Raw genomic sequence first — 10,525 nt, 5'->3', positions numbered from 1 at the left:
ATTTAAGCGTGTTATTTTTTAATCAAGACATAACTTTATTTTGAATATAAATCTAATTCTAAAAATATAAGGTGAAAAACTAGTTGTAAAGTGGTCAAACTTTAGATGGTCCATAACTTTTGCGCTTGGTCAAAGTATGGAAAAAACACTAAATTTTTTTCAAACAAAACTTACCGGGCACCTTTTCAACCCCTAAAATGACTAACCTACCTGCCTATGTATCCTTGATGTATTAGGCCTACATTATTGTACGAAGAAAAAAAATATCGAGTTCTATATAAAATATTGACGTTTCTGAGTCTGTACTAGTAATCAAAGCATATGAAAAACATTAAGTTTTTTCTTACAAAACTTACTTCGAGCACAAAGTATGAAAAAAACACTAAGTTTTTTCTTACAAAACTTACTTTACCTTTTCAACCCCTAAAATGACTATCCGAACGTCTATGTATCCTTGATATATTGGGCCTACATTATTGTACGCGAAAAAATATCGGTTAATATATAAAATATTAACGTTTCGGTCTTGACACACGACTAATCGTTGGTCAAAGTATGAAAAACACTAAGTTTTTTTTCAAAAAAAAAAGTTTACCAATTTTTTTTCTTCATCTTGCTAGCTATAGTGCAGTAAAATGTCGCTATACAAAAAAAAAAAATTCTTTAGCGTAGTAAAATATTGCGCTAAAGCGGTCCGCTTCCGTCTTAGTAACTTTTTTTTTTGTTAAGATATTTTGGTTCACTTGATTTTTTGCGAAATCATTTTGGTTCCGAGATTTCAAAATGAACTATACACAAGATGAAATGTAGAAAGATAAATCAAGCAAAATTAGATAGACCAAGATCCTAAGCGTAAATAATAACGGAAAACAAAAGAAAAATTTAAAAAGAATAAAAAGGTGCCGTCAAAAAATCTATATGTGTTCTCAATATTCTTTGATTCTCAACTTAAAAAAAAGGACCCATTTATTTGTTCACCATAAAAAAAAAAAAAAAAAAGTAATTAATAAGAAGAAGAAAATGAAGTAATTGCTGCAAGGAAAGATAGCAAAGAAGAGACAAAGTCTGACAAAAAAGTAGGGCTCATTCACGCACAAATTTTATACGTGAAAGGCCAACCGCAAATTTCAAAGTTTTCACGCACGAATTTCGGAATACTACTTTTTTTTTTTTTTAGTTTGGTTAACTTTTTATTTTTTGTCTACTACTTAAGTCACCACACAAGTTTCTGGGTTAAACAGTACCAACAACTACATAGAAGCTACAGCTAGGCAGCAACTCGAAAAGGGACTCACCAAACTTTTGACACTATATGAATACGACTGCATTACCTTAGGGAAAGTACAAACACATTTCTTCTATTATATATAAATGTTAAAGAGCTACGAACACTGCTATCAAATATTGTACTAGGAGCAATGTCAATTGCACTATAAACTTAGACCAATCTCATTGGTCATTGAATTTATCATGCCACTTTTTACACACATGTATTGTATTTCTGTTTCAGCACAGCACGTGTACACACTCACAAATCATGTTTCCTTCAATTTTCCACTTACCACCTCTTCCTTTGATTTTTAGGGGTTTTCTTCAGCAAATACTTGCTTCCTTCTAATTCATCTCGACTCTCTAAGAATATACACTTTTTACTAGCATCACTTTTCGACTTTCTTTTACTACTTTAAGAATTAATAAATGATTTCTTATTATATGTAAGTGTCCAAGAGAAACTAGCACAACAATGAATGCTTGTACCAAAAGCTATATATATTGTACACTTTAACCAACTACTTATTTATCTCACGTGGACATATGTCATAGTACTGAATATTTATTCTCTTCTCATGTATACACGTATGCACTTTAATATTAATTCTCCAACACATTTATTTCCTCCGTGCACTTTTACTTGTTCACTTTTGACTTTTCATGTTCTTTAAGAATTAATAAATGAAGTACTCCCTCCGTCTCATATTTCTTAGCCACATTACTAAACTGCTTTTTTATCTCACGTGGACATAGGTCATACTACTGAATATTTATTCTCTTATCATGTATACACGTATACACTTCAATTTTAATTTTCTGATACATATTTATTTCCTCCGTGCACTTTTCCTTATTCACTTTTGACTTTTCACGCTTTTTAAGAATAAATAAATGAAGTACTCCCTCCGTCCCATATTACTTGGCCACATTACTAAAAATATATGTCCAAAGTACTTGTTCATTTACAAAACCAAGATAAAATTAATTAAATCTTTCTCATCTTATCCTCTCCGTCCCATATTACTTGGCCACATTACTAAAAATAAATGTCCAAATTATTTATTCATTTACAAAATCAAGATAAAATTAATTAAATCTTTCTCATCTTCCCTTAATAATAAATGTTCTTGAAAATAGTCAATTTTGATTAGAATGTATTTATCGGAGAGAGATAGGGGTAAAATAGTCAAATATATTTTTTATTTATGATTTCTTAAGGGGCGTACAAAAGGGAAAGTAGCAAGTAATATGGAACGGAGGGAATATATATTTTACTATAATATTCATATTTATTGGTGTAAGTCTCAATAGCCTTGGAAAATGATTTGAAAATGAGTAATTAATGTGAAGGATAAAATTAATAATAAGAACAAAAATTTCTTTCTCTCGATATGTTAATATGGCCAAGTAAAAGTGAACGGAGGGAGTGACTTTTATCCCCGTTTTCCTTGTTTGTCAATACTTTAAACGTGAAGAGAGGACAAACAATAGTAATGCAAATTTGTACCAAAAGTTATATACATTGTGCACCTTTAACCAACTACTGTTTTATCCCACTTGGACATATGTCATAGTACTGAGTATTTATTTTTTTCTTGTGTATACACATATCCACTTCTCCTACACATATTTATTGCTTCCGTGCACTTTTGCTTGTCCACTTTTGACTTTTCACGTTCTTTAAGAATTAATAAATGAAGTATATATTTTATCATAATATCCATATTTATTGGTGTATAGTCTCAATAGTCTTAGAAAATGGTTTGAAAATGAGTAATTAATGTGAAGGGTAAAATAAGAAGAAGAATTTTTTTTCTCCTGCTATGTCAACATGGACAAGTAAAAGTTAAGGGAGGAAGTGACTTTTATCCTCGTTTTCCTTCTTTGTCAATACTTTACTTATTTTACTCTCTTTTGCATTCTCTGATTATTGTTTCTTTACATTTATAAAATGTATTACTTTATATTTTCATTTCGGAATTAAAATTTGGTGATTTACGATATAACATATATCTTTCTAATTTTGATTTCTCTGTAACAATTCTTTTTATCTATAATTCTTAATATAAAAAATTATAATATATTTTTTAATTAATTTAATAAAAATATATTATTAGTTTTACTTCTAAAAAATCCAATATATTCAACAATGGTTCTTATATTTGGATCTGAACAATTAGTTAATTGAGATGGTGATCAACCTGTCGGTATACATATAAGATATTAAAGAATTTAAAAGAAAAAATCTAGAATCAAATTATTATTTTCCCTCATATTCTTACTAATTTTCCTTTTTACATCGATGAACAACTTTCATTGTCATGACAATGAGAAAAAAAGTCCGACTCTTTCCATCTCAAAGACTTAATACCATCATATGTTTTTAATTTTCAAACTCCATTTTCTAATTATAACTAAAGTGATGGTACATAAAATACATTTTGTATATGTTGCTATATATAATAACAATTACAATATTTTTAAAAGTTATTTTCAAAATACAAACCTTAAAGACTGGTTAATGAAAGTGAATAAACATGTTTGCACGGGCATATATTGCTAGTTAATTGCTAAGCCACAAACTTTAATGAAAATAGGGATTGAATTAGACAGATAATGCCCAAGTCTAATAGACAAAGAAAAGGAAGTCATTGGTTGTCCACTGTTGAAATTTTGAAATATATGCATTAAACAATAAAGCTCTTAAGATTCAACCTGAACCAATTTACAAGGTCAAACACCAGCAGAAGTTAAAACTACAAAAAATATAATTAACTCACTTGTATGCCCTAGAACAGTTGGAAGTCATCCCGGTCCGTCAACATTAGTTCACCCACTAATATCTCTAAAATATAGAACAAAGGTCAACATGCCAGTAACAATAGCAAACAAAAGATAATGATCATTAATTCTTTAGTTTTTTTTTTTTTTTTTTTTTTTTTTTTGGAGAATGAATGATCACCTATTCGTTTGTGTTGAAGCTTGCTTATGCAGCGATGATTACCTACTAAAGTTATTTTTACCCATTGAGCTTGCTAAAAGTAGAAAATCCTCCTTTTTTGTTAATTTCTCTTTAATGGAATCCTTAGTTCAGTGGGTAACTAAAGAAGTTAAACCCCCTAGTCTTTCCTCTTGTTCTTCTTTCGTTATCCACATTCACCCTTCAAGGCTATAGTTCTTTTCTTTCTTCTCTTCCTAAACCAACAAATTAGACATGCACTGAGATGAATGCATCAATTTTTATAAAATTCTAAAGAGAGGTAGAGAGATGAGCACATAATGGAGACCGTACATTTGACTCTGCGGCAAAGAGTTGATCATCGGAGAATTTACAAACACTAAAACCATGTATATTTACCGAACCCTCAATCACACATCACTGACATCTTAGATGCATGTAATGGGACAAAATACAACATTCAACTATGCTCAAATCAAGAAAGTTAACTTCCTCTCCAGGACTCTCATTATAAATTGAAGTTAGAAAGTGGCGCAGATATTTGAACACAGGTCAGATATTTAATATGCATGTATCTTATTGATCTGAACTACAACCTCATTCTTTTCTTTCAAAATGTAAATTTTATAGGGAAAAAAAAATCACAGCAAGTTGTTTTCCCTTATATATATACGATAGATATCTCCTTTCCAATACTTTTTTCTTTGGCAAGGAAAACAATATTTCCTATCGCTAGTGATACTAATTCCTTATATTATTTCTCTATTTGTAGCATTAAACTATTGTTAAGCAAACTTTAAATTTCTTCAAGGCCACCGAAGTGGAAAAGGCAGAGAGTACCAGAGAGAATGTTAAGAACCCCGATAATATACGAATATATGAAATCCACAGAATAAACATAGCATTTAGATCTACATTAATAAAGATTACCCAATTGAACATTTACCAGAGTCAAATAAAACAGTAATACAGCTCTGCCACAAGTGCAAGCTTCATCAAATCACGAACTCCGTTCATACACTTAGTTCCTTGTCCATTTCCTTTCCTTGTTCATTTACTTCAGCAACTCATAATGACAATAGAATAAATCAAAATAACTCCTCTAAATAATCATTAGTCACACAGCAAATGAACAAGCTAGACTCATACTACAAACTAACTCTCAATTCCTTCTCAAAAAGCTCCTCGACGTCATCACCAATTGCAAGAGATAGAGATAGATCAATTATGCTAAAAAAATCATGAATTGCACAAAAATAAAACCTCCCCAGCAATTGCAGATGACATAGATTCAGACAAGAGCATCCCCATATTTCTCAAGGTATTTTTTTTTTTTTTAATCCAACCAATCAGGCTAGTAGATAGTCTCGTTTATCCTTTCATATTAGTAGTCGCATTATCGCGCTATAATTTCTTGTGCTTTAATTTCTGCGACTATCTGTTATTTCCTGTTTGATTATCTTATTTATCTATCTTATTTATACCGCATACCTACTCGCCCTTTGCAAATCGGCTTCATTATACGCTTTCGCTATTTTCATTTCGCTTTGAATTTCGAGGGTCTTTCGGAAATAGCCGTCCTACCTTGATAGGAGTAAGGTCTGCGTACACTCTACCCTCCCCAGACTCCACGTTGTGGGATTTCACTGGGTTGTTGTTGTATCCAACCAATCAGGATGTGAGCAGGATGGCCTGATGAGGAAAGGAAGAATGCAAGGATTCATAACATATCAAGGGAAGCTTTCAAGTATCAGGATGTATTTCAGAAATTCTAGCAATGACAAAATTGAATTATGACACAATTTATTACTTGTTCTAAGGAAACAATTTAAATGGAGATATGCAAATAGGTAGTCTCTCTCTCTAAACAATAATGATGATAAAAGACTCAATTTATACTGTATAAAGAAGGATCACATTTTCACTATGCGACACTGACCTCATAAAACATTGTAAGGTGTTCAACAGGAACCACAGAAACTCCACCACAAAAGCTGATTTTTTTCTTTAATAACCATAAAATCCTCAAGGGCCAGTAAGCTCATGAATAATGGTCCGTCCTTCTCCACTTAAACAACAGGCTTTTGTCCATAACACAGTTCGAACCTGTGACGTGCACCTAACCACACATCATACATTACGTTCTTACCGCACGTTCTTACCACTAGATGAATCCCCTGGGGCTCATCGTCCAAAAGTTCACTTCAGCCAATGAATTGACATATTTCTCTACCTTCATTTCCAAAGAAAGTTTAAACATGTATGACAACAATAATAAGCAAGCAATTCGGATCTTCTAAAGAGACTGGCAAAATAGGAAGCAACTTTACTGTCCCAAACCTCACTTCCTAATAGAAACTTCTCATGAAAATGGGAAATTGTATATGCATCATTAATATTGTGTGATTGAAAGAGAAGTATCAAAATAAATCAAACACATTACAAACATAACCATGTCATCCCTATTTCCAGTACATGAAAAAGAGAAAAAATAACATGCTTTCATGTTACGTTTACTTTATTCCGCCGCCACTAATTCTGCAGCATGACAGTATCTCAAACATCCAGAGGTAGAACGATGCAAATTTTCAACATTAACTTTCTATTTAAAACTCTGAAATTCGTAGAATAAACTGTTACAAAGTAAAAAACTCAATCTTCATATGATCAATGAACAGAAGTGGAATTAACAAACACCTAAACACAGTATGTACCATTTTCACTTAATTATCTACCCTCAGACTTGACCAATTGCGAGAAAACCTTACTCATGGAAGCACCAGAGAAATCATCCAGATTTGGTGTTCCGATATGAGCAGGAGAAGCACCAACATCAACTTGACTGAAATGGTTGACTTGCGGAGAGAGCTCGCCAATAAGGAGAGTGCTGTTTTCTTCAGGATCATCTTGAATGACAGCCTCTTGAAGTTGAAGTGTGTATTCCAGATTCCACAACACATCGCCCATTGATGGCCTGTCTACACCAAAATCAGCTAAGCATTTCTCTGCTGTTTCTCCAAACTTCCTGAGTGAATCTGGTCTTATTTTGCCCACAAGATTCGGATCTATTATTTGCTCCAGTTGTCCTTTCTTCTGCCACTTCATTGCCCATTCAGCTAAGTTAACCATCTCTCTGGGAAGAGACGGATCTATCACAGGCCTAGCACAAAGAACTTCGAATAAAACAACACCGAAAGAATAAACATCAGATTTTTCTGTCAGTTGTTGCCTTCTAAAATATTCAGGATCTAGGTATCCGAAACTTCCTTTCACAGCTGTGCTAACATGAGTCTGATCAAGCTCAGGCCCCGTTTTGGATAGTCCAAAATCAGCAACTTTTGCCATAAAACTCTCATCAAGCAATATGTTTGCAGGACTTGACATCACGATGTATAACTGCTTTAGCATAGCCAGTATGAAGGTAGTGTAGACCTCTAGCCGACCCGATGCATATCTCCATTCTCTGTTTCCAGCTCATACTCGGTAGATCTGAACCATACAAATGGCTCTTGAGGGTCCCGTTCTCCATGTACTCATAAACTAGAATCATCTCATTTTTTTCATCACAGTATCCCATCAATGAAACCAGATGTCGATGGCGGAACTGAGAAAGCATCTCGATTTCCGTTCTGAACTCTGCAAGACCTTGTTGGGACTTAGGATTACCCCTTTTCACAGCCACTTTTGTTCCATCATACAAAACACCCCGATATACCTTCCCAAAGCCACCTATTCCAATGACCAAACTCTCGTCGAAGTTGCTGGTTGCTTCCACCAAGCTGCAAACGGAACACGATAACTCATGTTCGAAGCAGCACTTATGGTTGTTCCGTTTGAATACTTGCTTCCCATGGTGTGTGAATGCCACCAACAGATAACGGAATCCATATTTTTGACTGGGCAAGTTGTTCCTGTTTTTTTCTTCTTCTATGCATGCAAAAATAGGACCCCAACCATCACCAAAACAACTAGTGCACCTACAATCACACCCACGATAACTCCGATATTCTTCTTTGACTTTGAACTTGGGTTTGTAGGAATGGACCCCACCTGACCAGGCTGCCCTGAGAATTATTCAACTTCAGAAGTTGAGTCCATTTAGAAAGGCGTCAGGATAAGCACTCGTGGCAGACGGGGCCAACACTAACTTTAAGCTTATTAGTTTTAGCTGGTGGAGTAACATAATCATTGTAATAAGCCGTGGCCAAAAAACCCCGAAGCTTTCGACCAGGATCAAAATCAGGAGCCACGTTCCACGAGTTCACATAAATGTTAAATATCAGCTGATTGGCAGCTGTACTCACTATATCGCAGAAGTGTAACCGAATGAAATATTGGAACCCCGGATCAACATCGAACGTCCATGTCACGTTAAAATTGGAATTAGGATCATTACCGGTACCATTCAAGTTCATCTCACTACAAGTACCATGTGGTGGTGCAAAATCTACTGTTGCTCCGTCCTTCGGATATTTTACTGATCCGATCTTATTTACTGACTTAGCAGAACTCGGCTGAGCCAAGAAACTTCGATCAGAACCCAGTTCTCCATAATGTATCATTTTCAGACGACACAAGTGATCCGCCCATGTTTACCCTAGCAACCGTTTCGAGAGCTTGTGCATACATACCGCTGAACGTGCCAGCTGGACTGATCGTCGAGGCATCATCAGCAATAAGGACATCAGGTACAGATACAATTTCCAAAGCATTTATATAGGCAAATGAATAGCTCTTAGGAGAGAATATGATCACAAGGTCTTTCGAGGTAACGTTTACGGAGAATTCCTTGACAGAAACATTTTTGGGAGAGAAATTACCAAGAAGAACATTTTTTGAGTGGAAACGGAGAAACTTCCTTCACTCATATCATATTCATGGTAAACAAAAGGGTAAAAATAAAGGCGAATCAATGTCTTCCTGTTTGGCCAATTTGGGAATTTATAGGTGGATTGTTGAGTGAAAATTCTAGCAGTTTGATAAAGGGGTGAATCATCAGATTTTGTAATTGAATTTGAAGGGGTATCAGCTAATATATCCTGTGAAGTTGAAAGAATATTTTGAAGCTGATTTATCAGAAATAAAAACCCTATTACCAACATCAGTATCTTTAGATGATCCACAATCAATTAAGAAATTATCTTTAGGATCAAATCCAAAAACACACAAACTCCCAATACCAATATAAATAAACTCTTCACTAACAATCCAAAACCCCAAGATTTCTTCATTATTCAAATCCCAAAAGAACACAAAGAATTAAAAATATCAACTTTTTTCACCAAGAACCACAAAATATCAAAAATCCATCAAAAGAAACAACACAAAAAGGGTAAAAATGTCACCTTTTTTTTTTTTTCAAAAAAGCTCCAAGACTGAAAACAGGAGAGAAAAAACCAGATCAAATAACTAAACTCTTCACTAACAATCAAAAAACCCAAGATTTCTTCATCATTAAAACTGAAATGAACAGAAACAACTAAAAATATCAACTTTTTCACAAAGAACCTCAAAATATCAAAAACATATCAAAAGAAACAGCTTCAAAAGGGTATAGATGTAACCTTTTTGAATCAAAAAGAGCTCCAAGACAGAAAAAAGGCTAAAAACATCAACTTTTTTCGCCAAGAAACACAAAACATCAAAAAACCATCACAAGAAACATCATCAAAAGGGTAAAAAAAATGTCACCTTTTTGAATCAAAAGACCTCCAAGACAGAAAAAAGAGCTAAAAATATCAAATTTTTTCACCAAGAAACACAAAATATCAAAAACCCATCAAAAGAAACAACACAAAGAGGGTAAAGATGTCACCTTTTTTTGAAATCAAGAAGCTAAGACTGAGAAAAAGAAAACCCAAATCAGTAATGAACAAGAAGAAAGCCCAAATAAGAAGAAAACAGGGTTTTCAAAGAATATATTTATTAGGTAGAAAGAAAAATGATATTTTGCAACATAAAACAGCTTAAATCTAGCAAAGTACAGACAGGTTGATTGATGCTTTAACTGAAAAACACCACCCCACGTACAAACAAACAAACTAATAGAATTTTTTTTTTAAAAAAAAACATCATTTTCCTTCAATGTGAACTAACAATTAATGGAGTCAAAAGGGCCATATTGTATTGTATTTTTATTTATATATATTTGTGCTGAAAAAAAAAATATTTATATATGTTTTGAGGGTTTTGGCGTGTTGATCTTTTAATAAACTGAAGAAGAGTAAAGAAGACCACTTTTGATGGACGGCAAATAGGAGAGAGAGTTAGTGCTGTAACAGTAACAGACAATAT

The 10,525-nt window shown here is 33.5% G+C and overlaps 1 pseudogene; it reads right to left on the bottom strand.

Moving 5' to 3' along the window:
- Positions 1 to 6,802: 6,802 nt before the first annotated feature.
- Positions 6,803 to 9,870, bottom strand: LOC132065768 (receptor-like protein kinase HERK 1; annotated as a pseudogene).
- Positions 9,871 to 10,525: the final 655 nt, after the last annotated feature.

This window comes from Lycium ferocissimum, chromosome 7, assembly GCF_029784015.1.
Source record: "Lycium ferocissimum isolate CSIRO_LF1 chromosome 7, AGI_CSIRO_Lferr_CH_V1, whole genome shotgun sequence".
Classification (NCBI taxonomy): domain Eukaryota; kingdom Viridiplantae; phylum Streptophyta; class Magnoliopsida; order Solanales; family Solanaceae; genus Lycium; species Lycium ferocissimum.
The sequence above is the reverse complement of the archived record's forward strand: the minus strand, read 5'-3'. Positions and strand labels throughout refer to the sequence as shown.